This window comes from Gossypium arboreum, chromosome 13 (assembly GCF_025698485.1).
Source record: "Gossypium arboreum isolate Shixiya-1 chromosome 13, ASM2569848v2, whole genome shotgun sequence".
NCBI lineage: Eukaryota > Viridiplantae > Streptophyta > Magnoliopsida > Malvales > Malvaceae > Gossypium > Gossypium arboreum.
Window position 1 is genome coordinate 33,465,396 of NC_069082.1, and position 23,684 is coordinate 33,489,079.

Genomic DNA, 23,684 nt, shown 5'->3' on the forward strand with positions numbered 1-23,684 from the left:
GGTTATTTGCGTCACCGTCGCCTTAAAAATCATATCTTGAGTTTCAAAACTCGAAAACCAGTTTCGTAAATTTTTCCTGAAACTAGGCTCATATGATGATCATCTACAAATTTTTTTCTAGAATTTTTGGTAGAGCCAATTAGTACAGTTTATTACTTAAAGTCTCCACATTGTGGTGCGACTACACTGACCTTCATGCATTACGACTTGGATATCTCCATGTACTGGGCTTCAATACTGATTCCGTTTGTTTCTATAGAAACTAGACTCAAAGGAATCTATACATATATGAAATAACTTCTAAATGTATCTGGTTAATTTATAATGAATTTCCAAAGTCAGATCAGGGGATCCAGAAACCGTTTTGGCCCTGTCTCACGAATACTTTAACATCTCATAATATACTGTTCATATGAACGTTTCGTTACTTTCCTATGAAAATAGATTCATCAAGGTTCGATTACATAATTTATTCACTATTTAATTCCATTCCTACTATTTTTAGTGATTTTTCACATCCACATCACTGCTGCTGCCAGCATCTATTTTTAAGGTAAACTTTACCTATTTCATGATCCTCCATGGATCAACTAGAGTTTTTCATACATATACCAAAAGTGATCATGAATAACCATTACCATGGCTAACCGTTACCAACATTTCCATACCTCTCGACGGACAACATAGAAAATGATTATAATGCTATGATCGAAGTATATTTAAGCCATTTTTGCATGGCTATCCAAATTTACACAAAACCGAAGGGTACATGACCAACAACAAAAGGGTAGTCCTATACATGGCATTTGAAAGTTCAACCAAAAGTATACCAAAAGGAGCTTTGATAGTGTGGGCGACTTCGACTTCAAAAATCCCGAGTCCGATAGCTGAAGAACCAAAATCTATAAAACAGAGAATTAAATAAACGGAGTAAGCATTAAATGCTTAGTAAGTTTTGAGCAAAGAATTTAAGCACAACTGAAGTATAGCATTCATATAACTAAACGGGTAATTCCATATATACATATTCTCAAATCATTCCTACTTCACATTCCAACCCCTATATTCATACATAAGGGATCATCTTAGCCAAATACCGGAAGCTCATTACCCGACTGAGCGAATATTATTCGAAGGAAATCAACTATTCCAATGCACATACGAAACATACCTCATTGTTGGAATTTTACAAGCGTATTAATTGAAATTTTTACAGCAAGGTCGCTCATTCCCGAATCACATACCTTCGAAATTTAACCGGATATAGCTACTGCTCAAATGCCTTCGGACATAGCCCGCTTATAGTAACTCGCACAAATGCCTTCGGGACTTAACCGGATTTAGTAACTCGCACTAATGCCTTGGGCTTAGCCCTAATTAGTAACTCGCACAAATGCCTTCGGATCTTAGTCCGGATATAGTCACTTAGCACAAAAGCCTTCGGACTTAGCCGGATATCATTGAATAACCAAGCACATGTATCAATAAATCATGACACATCCGTATTTCATTTTCAATACCAAAGCTCAAACACAAGACACTTATCACACTTGCAATTTCGCTTAATAGCCACATACAAAGAGCATGATTTTGATTTGCTTAAAACATGATCTAATCAAATCATAATCTAAGTTCCATTACTCAAAACTTACCTCGGATGTGGTCGAACGATTTGGCGGCTATTCGATAAATTTTTCCTTTCCTTATCCAACTGTGGTCCTCTAAGCTCTTGAGCTAATTCAAACAAATTTAACTTATTAAAGTCTCATTATGCTAGCTTATGGCGAATATGACAAGGAGTTTAATAGGTCATATGGCCACCCTTTAGCTCAAAAACACAATGGTCATGCGATTTTTAATCACATTAAGCAATTTAACACAATTCATTTGAACATCAAAAAGGACCTCAAGGTACTTAGCCCATATATACATTAGACATTAGAGTCACATATGTACGAAATCACGAATCGAATTCAACATATTAGCTAATATTCCCTTAGCAATTTTTTAAGTCAAGATAAAGCCATCAATATGCTTACCTTTGGCCGAACATACACATCAACTTATGTACTCATTCATGTGGCCGAACATACATGTCTATGTTGAGGCCGATTGCAACACTTAATACATTCTACAAGTATGGTCACTTGTATGGACTAAACACCATTTTGTTTCAAGTTCAAAACTTGGCCAATACACATATACACACTAGTAAAGCATCCTCTCCCTTTCCATCAATTCAACACATGCATTACTCATTAATATACAAAATTATATTCGGCCTTAGCACACAACTTGCTAGCCGATTCTTCTCCATCTAGCAACTAATGCACACATATGTGCTCATTTGTTAGACTCTACTTCATCTAACAACAACCATATTTTCCCTTCTACTTCCTACCATGGCCGGATGCTCAAGATACCTCAAGCCTCATAACACATCCATATAGCTAACATGCTAATAGTCTCAAGGCTTCAACTAAAACTTTTGAAGCCTCTTAGTCGAATACTAACTCTCTAATAATCCCAAATCCATCCATGAGATAGTTAGAATTTAGACTAATCATCCAAGGGATGTATGAACTTTCAAAGCAACATTAAACATACCTGAATCTAGTGAGCCTTCATAGTCGATTTTTCTCCAAGCTCATTCCCTTCCTTTCTTTCTTCTATTCAGCCAAAGATGTTGAAGGATGAACACATTTTTTTTTCTTTGTTTTCTTTCTTCCATTCACGGCAAAGGGGGGGCATGGATGAGACCATTTTTTTTTTCATCACTCCTCCCTTTCATTATTTAATTACCATGCTCCTTATTTTATTTTTCCTAACATACTTCACTAACATAACATGTTTGTGACATGTTTCCACCCATAGCATGGCCGGCCACTATGCTTTAATTTGGCTAATTTGACATGCAAGGACAAGCACTTTCCCACATATATTAATAGGCCACTTGAACACTTGCCTAGCATATTTCTAAATTGTCTCACATAAGTCCCTTCTAATAAATTTCACATATACTGACCAAATTAAAGTATGGACCTATCACACAAGCATTTACGCACATCATAAACACAGAATATAACCTTTAATTATTTATAAGACTCGGTTTTGTGGTCCCGAAACCACTTTCCGACTAGGGTCAATTTAGGACTGTCACAATAATTTAACAAGACACAGACCAGAAGTCATTAAAAATTACAAATCAAAACCAATAGAGATGGATTAATACTTATAGAAAAATAACCCGAGGTCCAAAGTGATTCTCTGAATGCCAAGTCTGGTCCTAATTTCGAGGTTTAAAATACTATTGGGGGGTGAGCTTATGAAAAGCTTAATGTGAGTTGAACAATTATTTAAACAAAAAAAATCAAATGCAATAAAACATATTAGCATTAAGAGAAGAACACAGAACCATCACCGAAACTTCATATCATTACATAACCATTATCAATATCGATGTCAAATGGTGTATGAGCATAGGTCATCATTCATTCGAGTAACAATCATTAATTTTGACACCATTCAATGCAAAAAAATACAATACGTAGCATAAGTCAATAACATTCGAATATGTCATGCACATGATACAGTGCAAAAAGGTTCCTACCCATACCATCCGCTACACACCACGAGTTCCCCAGAACCTGTCATCCGAACTCCACAACATTATGGGCTTAAGCCTGTTGTGGTTAACCGATAACAACATGCGAAAAATTTTGCCAGTAAAAATGTAATAAATCACCATTTCCTTGGTACTCTAGGAGCAATACACTGACTATGTATAATGCAAACTTAATATGCCATCGGTACTCCACAGAACTCCTCCATCAACCAAAACAATCCCATCCCAATGTGTATGCAGTATGTCACACAATCTCATACATAATCATATCTCAATACTTTGACATGCTTAGCATGTCCTCAATAATCACATACTTCCAATAAATGGAAATAGTGTTCTAATCTTTCAAATTACCATTGTCTTGATATCAATTAATATCGTTCAATTTCACATACCTTACAGATTTTCATCGTGCATAAATAGCAGCCTTTTCAGTACACAATATAACAAATATCTCATGCATTTGAATCATACATAAGCTTAAAATCTCAACACATTATATCATTCAGTCAAACATTTTCATATTTCATAACTCAAATCTGCAATTACAAGCTCAATCGAACATTCATACTACCAAACTAGCAATTTTGCCAACATGTTAATATTTTAAGGCTTGAAACATATATAGTTTGACTACTCAAAAAATCAATAATTTGGCTATTACGCCACTCCAATAAACAAGCTAATTTATCAAATATAACATGATATTTAACATTTTCAAACAATTTTATGAGTTTAGGAGCCACACTTTTTTTTTCTTTGCTTCCTCGCAGCATACTAGCGAATCTTCCAATTTTCCTTAATAATTCCTTAAATGAACCTAAACCAAAATTTAGTATAAATTAAATAAATTTACCATTAAACCATCCCTCAAACACCAACTTATTATCTCAAACCAATCGTTGAAATTATAACTATTTTATGAATCTAATCTTGTTAGATTCCTTACACTGTATCGAAGCGAACCGTACATACAATCGTTCTTTGCCTTTACGGATGATTTGAGGCGTTTGGGTCAGAAAATAATTAAATAACATACTCAAAAATTAGTGCTTAATTAATGTTTAAATTCCTTCATTTAATCAATTCATAACATTTACCCAACAACTATGCCGAAATAACAAACTAGTTACCCTTAATTACAATTACGCTTCACGATTTGTGGGTTTTGAATGGCCAATCAATCAAGATCATTTTTCCCAAATTGAAATGGGTTTAAAAGATGATTAGGAGAGTTCAAGAACTCAAATTAACTCTGGAAAAATATAAGCAATAACCAAGAAACAAAACAACCCCCTTTCTTGCACATAGGCGCACACACCACCACCCATAGTGGCCAAAATTTGAGCTGAATTTTAAAACAGATTGAGATCTCATTAAAATCTAGAAAAATACCTTTGAAATCATTTAAAATCCCCTAAATTCAAGAACTTGAATTTTTTTTTTAATTGACAAAATTAATGAAGAAACTAAAGAGAAAAGAAGCCTTACCCAAGCTAGTCGAGAGAAATGGCAATGACACTTTCTTGGCAATGTTCGGGATCAATCTTGGGGTTCAAGATTTCAGTTTTGGGGCTAATTTTAAAGAGGAAAAATTACAGAATTATGGTGGAGAATATGTTAATAAATCTTGTGGCAAAAATAAAAGAAAAAGAAAAAGAAAGAGATGGTAAAACTAGGTGTAGGTGACGACAACAATAGAGGAAAGGAAAAAAAATTAAAATCAAAGAGAAGGAGAGGAGGAGAGGAACGGATAAGGAAATGAGGAGGTCGATTAAAGGCTGATTATTAGTAAAAAATTAATATTTATACCTTGGTTAACTAGGCTTGAACGGCCCACACATTAAAACAAAGGGTTTTTGTCAAAAAATTAAATTATTTGCATGGGAATGAAATTGAAGTTAAGACCTCAAGGATAAATTCACTAATGTTTAACCATCAAACCAATAACTCATTCATGATATAATTTTGAAATATTTATTTTGAAAAAAAAAAATATGTCACAAACTAGTGAAAGATAAGGGATTTGAACTTGGGTTTCAAGGAACATTTCACTAACACTTAACAATCAAACCAATACCTCATTTATTCTTAAAAATTCATAGATAATCTCAAATTAGGGAATGACCACTCCCACTCGATTCCCAAACTCGATTCTACTAAATCTCAATTTTTAAGAAGTTACACTATAACACCCCTAACCCACATCCATCGCCGGAATAGGGTCACGAGTAATTGCTGATTAACTTATAACTCAGATCAAAGTCGATTATAAATATCTAATAAAAATTCCTATAATATAATTACCATACTACAATTCAATGTTACAAATAATCCCAGGGTTTTATATACAATGATCGTGATTTTGTGTGTGATAAGTTTTATAACTTTCTAATGAATCGTTCTTAAAACTAACTATTATTACGATGAAGGCAAGTGCACCTATCGAATAGTAGTATAGTTTTAGCAAGATCGGATTGTCGAACCCAAAGGAACTAAAAGTACTAGTAATGACTGTCTTTTTATTATCTAGCCTAAGAATAATTAGGTTTGTTTTAACTAACTAATTAACTAAACTAAGAATTCACAAAAAATAGAATTGGGGAATTACTTTTGGAAAAACGATTGAATTAAGACAATACCTAAGGAAAAATCTACATAGACTTCACTTGTTATTTGACTCTAAATCAGACGATTTATTCATTTGACTTGATCCGTAGAAATCCCTAAGTTATATTATTATCCCTCTCGAGACTAACAACGCCTAACCCTTGGTTGAATAATTGAAATATCTTTCTAATTAACTCCCTAAGATTGCAGTAACTCGATCTCTGGATCCTCTTATTTGGTTTCACCCTAATCCGACAAAATCTTGTCATCCTATCTCTAGGTGCGCAACCAACTTCGCTTAATTATGACAAATGTACTCTTAGACAAGGTCTGTTCCTCCTTTGAATAAGAGCTTAACTTGAATCAATATCCTAGAATATCAAAAAAAGAATTAAGAATACATAATTAAGAACAAGTCAAATATTTATCATACAATTCAGAAAATAATAACAAGATTCATCTTAGGTTTCATTCCCCTTAGGTATTTAGGGGATTTAGTTCATAACTAAAAAGGAAAACAACTCAGAAGAATAATGAATACAAAACATAAAGAAAACCCAAAACTCCTGAAGGGAAATTGAGGGGAGATCTTCAGTCTTGATGATGAATCCGGCTTCTGAGATGGATCAATCCGCTTTCCTCGAGCAGTTACCTACCTCCTTCTCTGTGTGTCCTTTTCCTCCTCCTCTAGCGTGTATTTATAGGCTTTGGAATGTCTAAAAACCCTCAAAATTGGCCTTTTCTGAATTGGACTAAACTTGGGCTCGGTAGGGACACGCCCGTGTGACACTCCTGTGTGCGATTACTTCATGTCGTGCTCAAACTTGTTAGAATGGCACGGATGTGTGTTCTACCCATGTGAGTCGTGCTTCAATTCTGCCAAATTGACACGGCCGTGTGGTATGCCCATGTGAGGAAGTCCAGGCCGTGTTAATTTCATATGTTGGCCCATTTTCTCTGTTCTTGGCCCGTTTCTCCTTCCTTTCGCTCTCCTATGCTCGCCTAAGCATAAAACATACTCGCCTAAGCATAAAACATGAAATTAAGGTATTAGGAGCATCGAATTCACCAACTTTAAGGAAAGATCATTCATAAAATGTGTTAAGCATGGGGTAAAAATATGTATAAATTACAGTTTATCAAATAGCCCCACACTTAAGCATTTGCTTGTCCTCAAGCAAAATCCTCAACTCATAATCAAAATAAGTTCTTCTCAACTTATAATTTCTATCGATAATATCTCAAAATAATCCATAGGTAATCATACATTGAAAATTAAACTAAAAGAACATCAAAGTTTCAAACATTCCAAGTTGAGTTTTTTATCATGAAAACATAGGTGTAACACCCCTTACACGTATCCAAGGCCGGAACAGAGTACGAGGCATTACCAGACTTAACAATAAACATAGACAAAAACCGAGCCATAAAATTTCATTTAATTCAAAAATTTTCGAACATATGCATAACAAACAAAGCTAACTATATCATCAAATCAAAATATAAGATATGGCACGATTAATTAAACTTATAAACCATAATGGATAAGGACCACATCTCATGATTTTATACGATAATTCAATGCAGACTGATACGTATGGTCAAAATCATAATAAAAATACAAATCATAAACCAACTTCCTATACATGCCACTCACTTGATATTTCTAATATTTGGATTAATTTTCCCAAAAATGATAGTTTGATAGTGTGATTCTGCCTCCGACGATCTCCAACCCGAGCCGACCTGCCAATACTAAAGAAATGGAGAAGATGGGTAAGCTTTACGCTTAGTAAGTTCATATGAAAATAATAAGCAAATTCTACCATACTTTTCAAGATAAAACACTATAATTTTACAATTACACATATTCAGTGATGTGTTTTTCGAGTCCCGTGTAAAAAATTCATATCTCAAGTTAAAAAACTAGAAATCCAATTCCGTAAATTTTCTATGAAACTACACTCATATGTCTACTTACTAATTTTTTTCTATAATTTTTGGTCCGGCCATTTAGTGCAGTTTATTAGTTAAAGTCTCCCCTATTTCAGGGTATGACTACTCCAACACCTGTGCACTACGAACCAAATTTCTCCCTGTACAGAATTCCAACGACCATGCTGTTTGTTTCCTTTAAAATTAGATTCAATAAGGAATCCATGCATGTAATGTATGACTCTCAATAAGTTTTTTACAATTTATGGAGAATTTCTAAAGTCAGAACAGGGGATCTCGAATTCATTCAGACCCTGTTTCACAAGAATTCAAATATCACACAATATAGAATTCTTTTGCTTCCTATGTTTCTTTCATGTGAAAATAGACTCATTAAGGTTTATTTCCATAATTTGTTTTAAATTTAATACAACTTACACAATATTTGGTGAATTTTCAAAATCATGCACTGCTGCTGTCTAATACTGTTTTACTACTAAAGTTCACTTTTATACAATTTCACTTAATCCATTCCATTTTACCGAGGTTCGCTCAAATATTGAGCATATTGCTCATAAATTCAAATAAACATATACTTGCACTTGTTCATCACATAATCACTTTCACATGTATTTTCACTTAATCGATTTCCCGTTGAACTTATCGGAATAATAACAAATACACAATTGCCTACACATTTTCCCATTTCCACACTTGTAGCCGAAGCTATCTGGTACGCGTAGTAGCCTGCACTTAGTACTACACATGCGACCAATAGTCTGGTACACGTAGTAGCCTGCACTTAGTACTACAGATGTGACCTCACCATCTAATACATGTAGTAGCCTGCACTTAGCACTACACACGTGATCACAGCTGCACGCATAGTAGCCCTGCACTTAGTACTACACATGCGACCTCACAATAGATCATTCAGATCGCTTTTTATTCAAGGTTCAATCGAAATTCTTAACTTTTCAACATTTTACTAAATTGTCCGTAATCAATTTAAATTCATAATTTACATCAAATAACCATTTGATAGGCGTACCACATTTCATATGATATCAAAATATAATAACATAAAAAGAATCGATAGATTATTTATGTACGAATTTACTCGAAGTGTCGATCTCATTATCCATAGTACCAATTGTCTATTCATAGTATAATAAGACACAACTCAAATATTAAATCAGCTTTTAAGAATTTACATAACATATATCACATATTTCATATATCACTTGTCATGTATCTTCATTTTCTTGCATTTCATGTAACATTCTTTCATGTCATATTTCCACATCATAAACACCATTCCATCAACTTTTCCAATATATTAAATCATAAAATATTTGCAAGAAATATAATTCAAACATAACATTGCATTATTACTATCATACGAACATACCTTGATCCAGAAACAACAATTTACCATTTTAGTACATAACCTTGTATTTTCCCGATTTAAGCCCGAATCTCGATTTCCTTCATAATTGAGCTTGGAAGCTTGGAAACCCTAGCCATGGAGTCTCCCTTGGTATACACGTCCATGGTGAAGAAGATGAGCAAAATTGGCTTTTAGTTTTGTATTTTAATTCATTTTACCCCTAGATGACCAAAATGCCCTTACTACTAAACTTTCCAAAAATTCCATTCATGTCCAATATTTGTCCATAAAATTTGAAATTGGTCAAATTGCTATTTAAGACCTCCTAATTAATATTTCAAAGCAATTTCATACTAGAAACTTCTAGAATGCAAGTTTTACAACTTATTCAATTTAGTCCCTAACTTCAAATTAAGCACTTTATGCATAGAATTTCTTCACGAAATTTTCACACAATCATGCAATCATATCATAGACCTCAAAATAATAATAAAATAAATATTTCTATCTCAGATTTGTGGTCACGAAACCACTATTCTGATTAGGCCCTAATTCGGGATATTACAATAGGTGTCTCCCCTCGTCTAAGTAATTACCTTTGATTCAAAATGTCATAGAGTTTCACATCCTCACTGAAGATTCACTCAAATCACTCGAGGTGTTTAAGGACAATAAATGAAGCACTCAATAGTCAGTAATGAAAAGTCATTACCATAGGCTTGCTTGAAAATCAAATCTCCACTACTATAAATTGAGATGAAACATCAATCAAAAGGTCTTTAGAGGGTTGTAATGAGGCTTGGTTAGGGGGTGTGGTCACAAGCTGAAAGAAAGGGTTAGAATCGAGATTGAATTGAAAAATTGCCTAACTAGAAAAATGACTAGTCAACAATTGAGTACAACAGAGCTTTTTTTCTCAGAATATGGAATTTAACTTCTTTAGCTCAGAAGACCATTATTACTAATATGTATACATTTTTTTTTAAAAACAAGTCAAATTACAAAAAAGAAGAATAAAACATAGAGAAGCAATTATTCCAACTCAAATCTTGACAAAAATAGGGATTAAATTAATTTAAGGGATTTCAAAAATAATGAGCTATGGGTTAATATTGAGGGTAAATCAATAAATGGGTTGTTAGGCTCAAGAGGGTTCACTGAGGGTTAATTGTGAAGGTAGGCTTTTATGGAGTGAGTGGGTTAAACCTAAGTGCCTTTATCATTTTTACATATAAAATCAAATGGTGTGGTCTTGACATTGATAATCAAGCAAGTTCTAGAATAACAATTCAATACTGACGCACTCATAATGAAAGTGAGCATGAAAGAAATAATAGATGCTCTAAAGGCTCAAGATCTCACAAAAATTATGGCTTTTTGATGTTTAAACTTGTGAATTTCAACTCAAGATAATACCTAAACTTAAGGAAACAACCTAAAAGTTTTTAATTCTTCAAAAATCAACTTATCATGCTTGATTCTCTAATGTCTTAAAGTTTAAACAATCAATGCATAAATCCCTATGTGTTAATTCAAGATATATCAATAAAAGTCATAAATCAAACAAAATTTATCCTAAACATTGAGTTTTTCAAGAGAACAAGGCAATCATTCAGGGATTTTTCTGATAGTGAAATGAATACCCCCACACTTAAGATGTACATTGCTCTCAATGTACAAAGATAGATATGTAGAAAAGAATATAAAAATAAGAAAGGGAGAGAAGTGAAACTTCCTGAGTGATGAATGGATTTCCTTGAACTGGAGTTTTAGAGAATAATCGGCGTGAGGGTGGAGGAGGATTCTCCGGCGGTGGTAGAGGTTCATTAGTTCATAAGTCTTATGCCAAAAGAATATTATATCTGAAGTTGGTTATGGTTGTGGTCGAGCAGGACATGGTAGTCGTGGAGAACCTTTCCCAGTGGAGTTTCGAGTCCCTGAGTAATAGTGAGCTTTAGAGCTCTTTATAAATATGATAGAATTAGGAACTCTTTTAGGAAATATATAAAGAAGGGTAAGTACTCAATATGAATTAGCCAAAATTAAAAATTGTAAAATAAAAATTATAAGTCCTAATAAAAATAAGGTGAAAGAAAAATAAAAAGTAGTCTTAAAATAAAATAAAAGTAAAAACATAAAATAATAAATAAAAGTTTTTAAACATCTTCATCGCTAAATGGTTCGCGAGGTGGGGGTGGCGATGAGATGTGGAAGTGCTGACAAATCTACTGTAGAGTAGCATCAATGTGATCGAAGCATTGAAAACATTGCTGCTCGAATCGAGTTAGGTGCTCAGAGATGTCAGTGTATGAAGTCGTCGCATGAACTGGATGAGAGGGTGGTGGTGGTTGAGACGGCGGGTCCTCGTGACGTGGAGGGACATCGTCAGTAATGTCGGGGGCCTCCTCCTCGGTAGATTGGGCTAGACGATATTGAGGAGGGTAGGTTCCTTGGCGCTTCTCGATCATCCTCATACTTAGCATGCTCGAGATACCCTGTGGAGACATCTGGCCCATGAGGGTGAGGGAGGATGATTGGGCTGCTGTGTTGAGGAGCCCAATGTGTCACGCCAGTCGAGTCACAAAAGGGCCAATGGAGATGGTCCCCTTCCTATGCCACTCCGTCTGATGCTAAATGGCGAGGGCAATGAAGTAAGCAAGGTCTATGACGTGCCCGTGTGACATACACCATAGAAAGTAGGCATCGTGAGTGTTGATGATTCCAATGCTCTCTCTCATTCCGGTTAACGTGTGAGCCAAAATGGCGTGTAAGTACCTCAGAGAGGGAGGGAAAGCCGATGCCTTGGAGCGGCTAGGATTGTAGGAGGTAGCGCTGGGGGCGAGGGCATCCCAACACTTTGAGGGGGAATGATGGATGTGGCGGTTGAGAGCATGTAAGTCATTCTCCTCCTTGAACTCCTCTATAGATAAGCCCAGTGCAGTACTGAATTCTGGGATGCTCAGTTGGCGGACTAATCCACCTAGGCGAAATTGGACCGTGCCAGGATCATCGTAGTTTTTCATTACGGTCTGAAGATGAAACGTTGAGCATAGTTCCATCGTGAGATCGAGATATGATGGCTCGATGATCCCGAAGGAAAGCTCCCAAGGGTCGGTGGTTAGGAGATCCCAAATTGCATCAGCCAACTGAACTTGTTCTATTGCAGCCCAGTCGATACAACGACCCGCAATTAAAGGTCGGGCCCAGAGTATTTGGAAAAGTTCTTCTTGGGGCCCAATGGGGAATTGCAGGAAAGGGTGGCAAATTTTCGCGATAGGACCCGAGGAAGATGACGCTCCCTTCCTTTTCTTTGAAGTAGGGATGACGGCCTTTTTACCACGTGAAGACGACATTGTATACCTACAATATAAAAAAAAAGAACAATAGTAGGTAAACGAATTTAAAAAGGAAAAAGCCATGAATTTGAACTAACAATGTCAGCCAAAACTACTAATGTAACACCCCTTACCCGTACCCGAGGCCGGGATAAGGTACGAGGCGTTACCGGAAAAATATACAAATATTAAACTAAAATACGGGCCATAAAATTTCATTCATATTTCAAAACATTCATAGTCCCTTATTTGAGTCTACGAAGCCCAAAACATACTTTAGAAAGGGTTCGGGACTAAACCGAGAACTTACAAAAACCTTGAAAATTTCATGCTTTAAGGCTCCACACGCCCGTTTTCCAAAGTTGTGTTCCATACACGGCTGAGACACATGGTCGTGTCTCTACCTGTGTAGAATATACCTAGGCTATTTTCCAAGCTTTGGTCAACCATAATCTCTTACACACTTATACAAAATCAAAAGCATATAACATGGTATTCATTTATGATTAAATATTCTCAATTAAACCACAAACACAGCATTTGTATATCATCATACATGTATCTCTCATACTCATTTTACCTTATTTATTATAGTACCACTTATGCATTTATACTAAGATTATCATCTTACCAAATATCTTCAGCTTAATCATCAAGCATTCATATTTAAAACTAGATCATATCTTTATAAAATACCACAATTCAGATGCGAAAATAACATGTTTTCCTAAAACATTTTAATTCAACTCCATACCCTACAAGCATTACATTGAGACTAGTCATATATATATATATATACACATGTCATGATACATATCATTCTCTTTCTGTTTTCTTATAAACACATATCATTTATTTCATTATATCAATATTTCATATACCATAGTCTTCATGTATTCCACATATATTTATTTTCCTCCTCCTCCTCTCCATTCCACATCCTTAATGTATATAGCATTCTTGTAAGTACAATTTCACAATTTACTAATAAATGCTCACATCAAACTGTCCACACGAGTCATAGTCACTTACTTATTTATAATTCGAGCTAAAGAACTCCAAATTAAGATTCGTAAATTTCCCCTGAAACTAGACTCACATATCTTTCCACCATAAAATTTGATAATTTTTGGTTTAGCCAATTAGTATAGTTTATTCATTAAAATTTCTCCTATTCCACATTTTGACAGTTCTGACCTCTCTTCACTAAAAATTAATTATCTCACAGTACAGAACTCGGATAATGTTCTTGTTGATTTATCCTGAAAATAGACTCATTAGGGATTTTAGAAATATAAGTTTAAGCCTCTAATTATTTTTATCCAAATTTTGTGATTTTCCAAAGTCAGAACAGGGGATCACGTAATCATTCTGAACTAGACTCACAAAAACATAAATATCTCAAAATATAGAACTCCTTTTCTTTATCTGTTTCTTTTATATAAAAATAGACTCATTAAGCTTTAATTTGATATCTTATTCAGTCTCTGATTCAATTTCTAATATTTTTGGTGATTTTTCAAAATCACGTCACTGCTACTGTCGAAAACAGTTTTATTTCTAATTCACTCTTTCACACTTTCTTTGTATTAACCTCATTTTAACATACATATCACAAATCATTTTCACCACATTTCATACATCACAAGTATAGGCCCATGATCACAAGGTCACCATAAAATCATCCTCATGTATAACTTGCTTGTTTATAACCTTACCACATCCTGGTCACTTAATGAACACATCATTCACATAACCAAGTTCCTGCACTTATTCATCACAAAACTCACAAAGCAATACATAGAGTCTCCCGTTGAACACTTCGGATCAATCCTCGATACTTGGTGGTTTTAGCATATAGCTCCACCCATTATATAGTTCGGCTCTCTTGTACACATGGTGAACACTCAGTACCACCCATGTGACCTAGCCAATTTATCTCGTAGCTCTCTTGTCTACATGGTGTCCTTCACCTGGAACCACGCATGCGACCTAGCTACATATATCCCGTAGCTCTCTTGTCTACATGGTGTACACATAGTATCACCCATGCGACCTAGCTACATCATAATGTCTTGTAGCTCTCTTGTACACATGATGTGCACTCAAGACCATACATGTGACCTAGCTACATACTATCTCAGATCATCCAATCTTTCAAGGTTCAACCGAGATTTCTCTCTTTTCCAACAATTTCACCAATCAAGTAATTATCCACAAACATATTTCCAATATTATTATAAAATATCATATTACAAGTAATATTGATGTATTACTTACATATAAACTTACATCTCATTTAATATCAAGGCAATAACATTAAATTACACATTGCCTTATTAAAAATCATATGAACTTACAATTTCCCATAATATCCATAATCATAGAAATCACATTTATGTATGATAATTCAATGCACTTCATGTACCATAGACATATTTTTAAATCAATTCATAAACTTGGCACCATAATCATTTAATTTAACATAATTCAATTAATTCACTAAAATTAACTTTCAAATTTACAAGATTCTTCAGTATTATTATCATACCAACTTACATACTTTCAACACCTTGAAAATTATAATAAATATATCAATTTTACATTGAAACATGCATAAATTAATGCTTATTATACATATGAACTTATCTCGATACTAAAACGATCATTTTACCAACTTTCCCAATTTTTGATTTTTCTCTCATTCTAGGTTCAAATCTCATTTTTCGGGATCTAAAACATCATATTTTACTTATTTAATTAATGTACTATTCAAAACAGTCCTTAACTCAAACTTTTGAAAAATTATAATTTTTCCCCTAAACTTTTGCATATTTACACTTTTGCCCCTAGGCTCGGGAATTAAACTTCATCCCTTATTTTTATGTTTTATGACATGCTGATCACTTTTCCCTTCTATGGCAACATCAAATTCTCACTCTAAGATATCCTTATGACTATTAGGTGTTTTTATCGATTAAGCCCTTTTACTCGTTTTCACTCAAAACCGAGTAGCACAAGTTGTCTAACATAATTTAAAACCTCTTATTCTATCATAAAACAGCAAAATAAACACATTTCACCTATGGGTATTTTTCCAAATATGAACCCTAGCTTAAATTATTGCTAGAATAAGCTTATTCAAATTACCGGGATTCTAAAAACGTAAAGAACTTGAAAACCGGGGTTAGAACGGACTTACTATTGAGCTTGGAAAGCTTGAAAACCCTAGCCATGGTTTCCCCCATGCTAATTTCGGACTCCATGAAAAAGATGAGTCAATTTTGGCTTTATTTTCCCTTTTTATTTCTTTTAATTACCAAATGACCAAAATGCCCTTCCTTACTAAACTTTCAAAAATTCCATCCATGTCCAATTTTCTTCCATCACTTAGAAATTGGTCAAATTTTTATTTAAGACCTCCTAATTAATATTTCAAAGCAATTTCATACTAGAAACTTCTAGAATGCAAGTTTTGCACCTTATTCAATTTAGTCCCTGACTTCAAATTGAGCACTTTATGCATAGAATTTCTTCACGAACTTTTCACGTAATCATGAAATCATATCATAGACCTCAAAATAATCATAAAATAATTATTTCTCTCTCGAATTTTATGGTCCCGAAACCTCTGTTCCAACTAGACCCAATTTTGGGCTATTACAACTAATACTAACCAAAATCAACCAAAATAATAAATTTGATAGAATAATTTCGTGACATTAGTAGGGTAATAGCATGAGAATGAGCATAGTAATGGCATGGGTATGGCAATAGAATGAGGCTTTCCTAACAACTAGATTCAACATGAAATGTATGATAAATAACCTAAGAATGCAAATTAAATAATGAGAAGAATGAAAATTATTTTGATATTAAGCATTAGAAATAAGTAAAATAGGAGTGAAAAGAGTAAACAAATGCGAAGGGAGAGAGATTGGGCGTAAAAAATGGAGTAGGAAGCGGCGCATAGGCATGGCAAGGAGGCTGTATGGACTTGCAGCGACTAGGGTTAGCGATTTTGAGTGAAGAAGACAATGAATAGTACAAGATATTTATAGATTTTGTGACACACAGCCAGGGAACACGCCTGTGTTCCCCAATTTTTTCCCGTGTGATTCGCGAATTTTAAATTTAGGCGCGTCTGACAATTGGCCCATGCCCGAGTTTCTTGGGCTTGTGGGTGGAAACAGTCGTGTCGCACGGCCGTGTGTGTCTTTGTTCGCTTCTCCCACGCCCGTGTATGTAGTCCCATGCCCGTGTTCAATTAACAGGTTTGACCACGGTTGCTTGGCACAGTCATGTTGCACACCGGTGTTAATTTAACAGGTTTGGCCACGGTCTCAAGGCACGGACGTGTCGCATGCCCTTGTTGTTTTGGCAGGTTCACCCACGGCCATGTCGCACGGCCGTGGCAATTTATCATAGCCCGTGCTAGGAAAAATCTTTTCCCTGTTTCCACACGGCCTAAGGCACGCCCATGTGCTAGGCCGTGTCTGTGTGGGAAACCTGTATTCAAGAGCTCCATTAGTAAGTTAGGTGTTAAAACACTAAAATTTAAAGAAGTTAATACTGTTATGCTCGGGCTACCTCCCGAGAAGCGCTTATTTATAGTCTAAGCTCGACTTACCTCTCCATTGAATGGTCATGGTGGTTCGAGGAGTTTATATTCCTCATTCCGGCTGTGAATCTCATCAAAATAAGGTTTTAGGTGGGTATTGTTTACCTTAAAAGTGCCAAACTTAGGATGATTTAACTCGACTGTACTGAATGGGAAAATGCCAAGTACCGTAAGAGGGATTTCTTCATTCGGTTTGGTAGTGACAATGTAAGGATCTACGGCATCTAATAAAACTTTATCTCCAACCTTAAGTTGATTTAGAAAGGTATTGAGCTCATCCTGGCGTAGTTTTGGTTTATCATGTGTTCTCAGTTTATGCGTCCGCCATTCATCTAGCTCCTCGATTTATAGCCATCGTTCTTCATGAATAGGTCCTCTACTATTGCTTGAGAATGACTCATGTACTTCCTTCAGACTCATTTCCTGCAAAGTAGGTTGCACCATATTGTCAGTTTTAGTAGAATGGTTTAGACGATCACCTTCAATTTTCGATGTGTTGCCAGAATTGCGAGATTCAAGGGTGATTGTTTCGTCTCCCACACGAAGTGTGAGCTCACCTGTGCCAACATCAATAATCGTTTTAGCAGTTGCTAAAAAGGGCCTTCCTAAAATCCAAGAAGTGTTGCTTTCCTCCTTTATGTCTAGAACAATGAAGTCAACGAGAAATATAAATTTATCGATTTTAACTAGCACATCTTCAATAATGCCCCTAGGACATCTTTTAGTTTTATATGCTAATTGGATGCTCATCCTAGTCTATTTGGGATTCCCAAGACCTATTTGTTTGAAAATTTTGTAGGGAACGACGTTAATACTAGCCCCTAAATTAGCTAAAGCATGATTAACATCTAAACTACCAATTAAGCAAGGAATTGTAAAACTTTCGGGATCTTTTAATTTGTTGGGTAGCTTATTCTACAGAATAGCTGAGCAAATTACATTTAGCTCCACACATGATGCCTTGTCCAACTTCCGCTTATTTGCTAAAAGGTCTTTTAAAACTTTCATTGTGTTTGGCATCTGTGATAGAGCTTCAATAAACGATAAGTTAATATGTAATTTTTTTAAGAGTTTAAGGAATTTACCAAATTGTTCATCTGAGCGGTCTTTCCTTGTCACACTAGGGTACGGCACACGAGGTTTATATTTGACATTCACTGATTTGTTTTTATTATGACCTACCTCACCTTAACCTTTGCTCACCACAGTTTCTTACCTCGGTTCTGGCTCAGGCTCAACGAATCCTTTTTCATCTTGAACATTGATTGCATTGAGCTGTTCCCTTGGGTTGGGTTCAGTATTACTTGGCAAGCTACCTTGTGGTCGTTCAGAGATTAGTTTGAACAGCTGTCCTATTTAAGTTTCGAGCCCTTGAATCGATGCTTGTTGATTTTTAAGTTCTATCTCGGTGTTCTGGAAACGAGTTTCTAACACCAAGATAAATTTAGATAGCATCTCTTCAAGGTTCGGTTTCTTTTCCTGTTGATAGGGTGGTTGTTGAAAACCCGGAGGATTCTGTGGCCTTTGATTGCCTTGACCACCCGAGGAGAAATTGGGATGGTTCCTCCAACGTGCATTATAAGTGTTACTATAAGGATTATTTTGAGATCAAGGATTATTACCCATGTAATTTAATTGTTCGTTCTCCATACTGTGGCCATCGGATTGATATTCTGAATTGCTTGATGCACCTCCAATGACTTCACAGTGCATTACTAGATGAACCTGTGACAGCCCTAAATTGACCCTAGTCGGAAAGTGGTTTTGGGACCGCTAAATCGAGTCACCGAAGTATTTGAGTATAATATTTATTGTCTAAAATATGTGAATATGAGTGTGTGAAAGTTTTAAGCTTCGATTTAGTCAATTGCATGTGAATTTAGTTAATAGGACTTATGTGTGACACTTTTGAAATGTGATAGGTTAATCTATAAGGATCTATTAGTGCATGTTATGAAAATAATGGGTTTGCATGTCAAATTTCCACCTATGACAAGTAGTGGCCGGCCATGATGGGTTATATACATGCAATATGTATTAATTATTAGTTAGTAGCTTTATATTTTATAACATAAATAAATAAAAAAGGAAAAAGTAATTGAAATAAGGAAATGAAGGGTGATGAAAACAAAGCTTGAGTTTCTTTCTTCTTGGCCGAATGTAAAGAGGAAGATGGGAGAAAGGCATTCGGTCATCTTAAGTTAGCATTAAGGTAAGAAGTTATGTTAATTCTTGAAATTTTGGTTAATCTTGAATTAGGTATCAAGTTATTTTAGTAACCCATGTTGAATTTTTAATTGTGGGAATAAGTAGGGCTTTCGGCTATGGTAATTAATAAGGGTGATGGTTGTTATTTCATGATAAATTTAGATGACCAATGGTAGATGAGTGTTTGAACTATACAAATGAGCATATGTGAGCATTGGGTACTAAGGGAAAAGAATCGGCTACCTTATTATGTACCAAGACCGAATGTGAATTTGATTATGTTTGAGTAATTTATGTACTTAAAATTGATGTAGTATAAGTTACCATGTTCTTGCCGAAAATGTAATTGATAAAGGAGGAGTTTGTTATTGAACATTAGGCTAAGTCCCTAGTGGATGGATGAATTGATAATAATTGTGTATAAAGATTTGCTTTACTATGTCTTTGTTAACAAGATGAGAAATGAGTTAAGATGGTCTTAGTGTACCGATTAGGACCTAAGGAGTTGAGCTTATTGATAGTATAGATTTCTAATGCACTTATGGTAATGGCCGAACATGTAGTTGTTTAATGTTTGAACAAGTGTCGTTTAGGTGTTCTAAATTGTCTAAATTAGATGTTAATCATCTAAGGGTTCGGCATTGTGCATTCTTGTTAAGAGTTTGATTTGAAATCATGAGGTTTTGTTGACTTGTGTTTAAATGGCATTCGGACATGGTCTATGAGTGTTTGCAAATCCGGTTTAAGTGCATAGGTGCTAAATACTTTGTATTGGAAATTTTGATGTATAAGTAGTAAATTGATTCAAATGAATTGGTTCTAAAATGTATATGAATGCCGTATGATTGTGTTTGATTGGGGAGTAAATTGTTTGATTTAGCTCAAGAGCTTAGAGGATCAAAGTTGGATAAGGGAAAGGAAAAAGTGATTGAATAGCCGTTGAAATCGTTCGACAACATCCGAGGTAAGTTTTCGAGTAATGAAACTTAGTTTATGATTTGATTAAGTCATGACATATAAGCATAACAAATAAACGGTGATATAATGATTCTACTTGAATTGTATATTGAGGTGATTAGTTTATACCTATGACGGGTAGCCGAATGTGTATAGAGATCATGTTATAAAGCAAATCAAAATCATGCTCTTTGTATGTGGCTATTGAGCTGAAAATGGTAATGGTTGATAAGCGTCTTGTGTTTGAATTCTAGTTATGATAATGAAATATGGATGTGTCATGATTTATTGGTATATGTGCTTGATTATTCGGATGATATCTGGGCTAAGTCCCGAAGGCATTTGTGCAAGTTACTATATCCGGGCTTCCCGAAGGCATTTGTACGAGTAGTTGCTATACCCGGGCTAAGTCACGAAGGCATTTGTGCTAGTGACTATATCCGGGCTAAGTCCCGAAGGCATTCATGCTAGTGACTATATCCGGGCTAAGACCCGAAGGCATTTGTGCGAGTTGCTATATCCGGCTAAATCCTGAAGATACTTGGGTTTGGAAGCGAGCGATCTTGCTGTAATACTTTCAATTAATACACTCATAAAATACAAACGATAAGGTATGTTTCGTATATGCATCGGAAAGGTTGACTCCTTTCAAATAGTACTCGCTCAATTGATTAATGAGCTTCTAGCCTCTAGTTAGGTTTGATACCCTGTGTATGAATATATTGGTTGAAGCGTGAAGAAATTATGATTTTGAGAATGTGCATATATGAAATTATTCATTTAGTCATATGAACGCTATACTTTAGTCGTAAATAATTTCGTTACTCAAAACTTACTAAGCATTAAATGCTTATTCCGTTTCTTTAATTCTCTGTTTTATAGATTTTTGTTCGTCAGCTATCGGACTCGAGATTGTCGAAGTCGAAGTCGTCCACACTATCGAAGCCCTTTTTGTACTCTTTTAGTTAAACGTTGATAATGGCATGTATAGGACTAACCTTTGTTGTTAATCAAGTACCTTTGGTAATGTGTATATATTCGGATAGCCATGCGAAAATGGCTTAAATATTTTGAGCATAGTATTAAAATCATTTTGTATATATATGGTTATTGAGAGGTGTGGAAATGCTTGGCAATGATTAGCCATTGGAATGGTTAATCACGATCATATTTGGTGCTATGTATGTCAAATGGCTAGTTGAATCATGGAAACTATGAAATAGGTGAAATTTACCTTAAAATAGATGCTGACAGCAGCAGTGATGTGAGTTTGAAAATTCACTAAAAATAGTTGGAATGTAATTAAATAATGAATAAATTATGTAATCGAACCTTGATGAGTCTTTTTTCATATGGAAGAAGCGAAATGACCATATGAGCCGTATTTTATGAGATGTTTAAGTTTTCGTGAAACAGGGCCAGAACGGTTACTGGTCCCCTGTTCTGACTTTGGAAATTTACCATAAATTAACCAGAAATAATTAGAAGTCATGCTTTATATGTACAGATTCCTTTTTGAGTCTAGTTTCATTAGAAACAAACAGAATATGTATTGAAGCCCTGTACAGGGAGATATCTAAGTCGTAATGCATGAAGGTCGGAGTAGTCAAACCCTGAAACAGGGGAGACTTTAACTAATAAAATGTACTAATTGGCCTGACCAAAAATTATAGAAAAAAATCTGTAGATGGATATATGAGTCTAGTTTTAGGGAAAATTTACGGAATCAGTTTTCAAGTTTTGGAACTCGAGATATGATTTTTATGGTGACAGTGATACAGTTAGCCAACTTGTCTAGAAATTTTAAAATGAACTGTGTAAATAAATGAATTAAGTTCGTTAACACCTCGTGTTCGACTCCGAAAACGGTCTCGGGTGCGGGGCATTACAGAACCTGCGAAGAACCAAGTAAACCATCAATCTTTTTATTTAGAAGCTCTACCTGGTTTGACAGCATAGTAACCGAATCGACGTTATAAGCGCCTACTGTTTTAGTTGGCTTAGTCCTCATGACTTGCCACTGATAGTTATTCAGTGACATCTCTTCAATAAATTCATAAGCCTTTTCAGGTATTTTGTTATTGATGGTTACCCCGACTGATGCATCAATCATTTGTCTTATCAATGGATTCACACCATTGTAGAATGTTTGAACTTGCAACCATAGAGGTAATCTATGGTGAGGACACCTACGTAGTAGGTCCTTGTATCTCTCCCATGCATCGTAAAGAATTTCTAAGTCCATCTGCACAAATGAAGAGATATCATTACGTAATTTGGCCGTTTTAGCCGGCAAAAAATATTTTAATAAAAATTTTTCGGTCATTTGTTCCCAAGTAGTAATTGACCCTCATGGTAATGAGTTCAACCACTGTTTAGCTTTGTTTCTTAATGAAAAGGGGAAAAATCGAAGATGAATGGCATCGTCAGAAATGTCATTAATTTTAAATGTATCACAGAATTCCAGGAAATTTGCCAAGTGAGTATTTGGATCCTCATCCTGCAAACCATCAAACTGAACAAATTGCTGTATCATTTGAATAGTGTTAGGTTTTAGTTCAAAATTATTCGCAGCAATAGCAGGCCTAACTATACTTGATTCAGTTCCTGTTAAAGTAGGTTTAGATAATCAAACATAGTACGAGGAGCAGGATTCTGATTTGCTAGTTCAGTGGGTATCGCAGGAGGTAGCTGATTGTCTTGATTTTCAGCCATCTCCTCGGCTGGGGTTTGAATATCATCCTCTTACTTGTTCTTTGTGTATCTTATGCTTCGCCTTATTTCTCTTTGGTTTTTTGCGAACTGTGAGATCAGTTTCTTTGTCAAAAAGTAGTAGTCCTAACGGGTTTTTTTCTAGCCATAAACTATAAAAACCTAACAAGAGAAAGAAAATGTAAATTAATAAATAATAATAATAATAAAATAGAATTAACTTGCAAGAAAAATAAATGGCTAAAGTAATAAAAATTGAGTGTTCCTAATAACTTAGTTCCCTGGAAACGG

General features: G+C 35.0%; 1 non-coding gene across 1 annotated transcript; it reads left to right on the forward strand.

Moving 5' to 3' along the window:
- The first annotated feature begins 22,852 nt into the window (after nt 1–22,852).
- On the forward strand, nt 22,853–22,959 carry LOC128286997 (small nucleolar RNA R71). The gene has a single exon (XR_008277697.1). It is a non-coding gene; the product is annotated as a small nucleolar RNA R71 (small nucleolar RNA).
- The last annotated feature ends 725 nt before the right edge of the window (nt 22,960–23,684 follow it).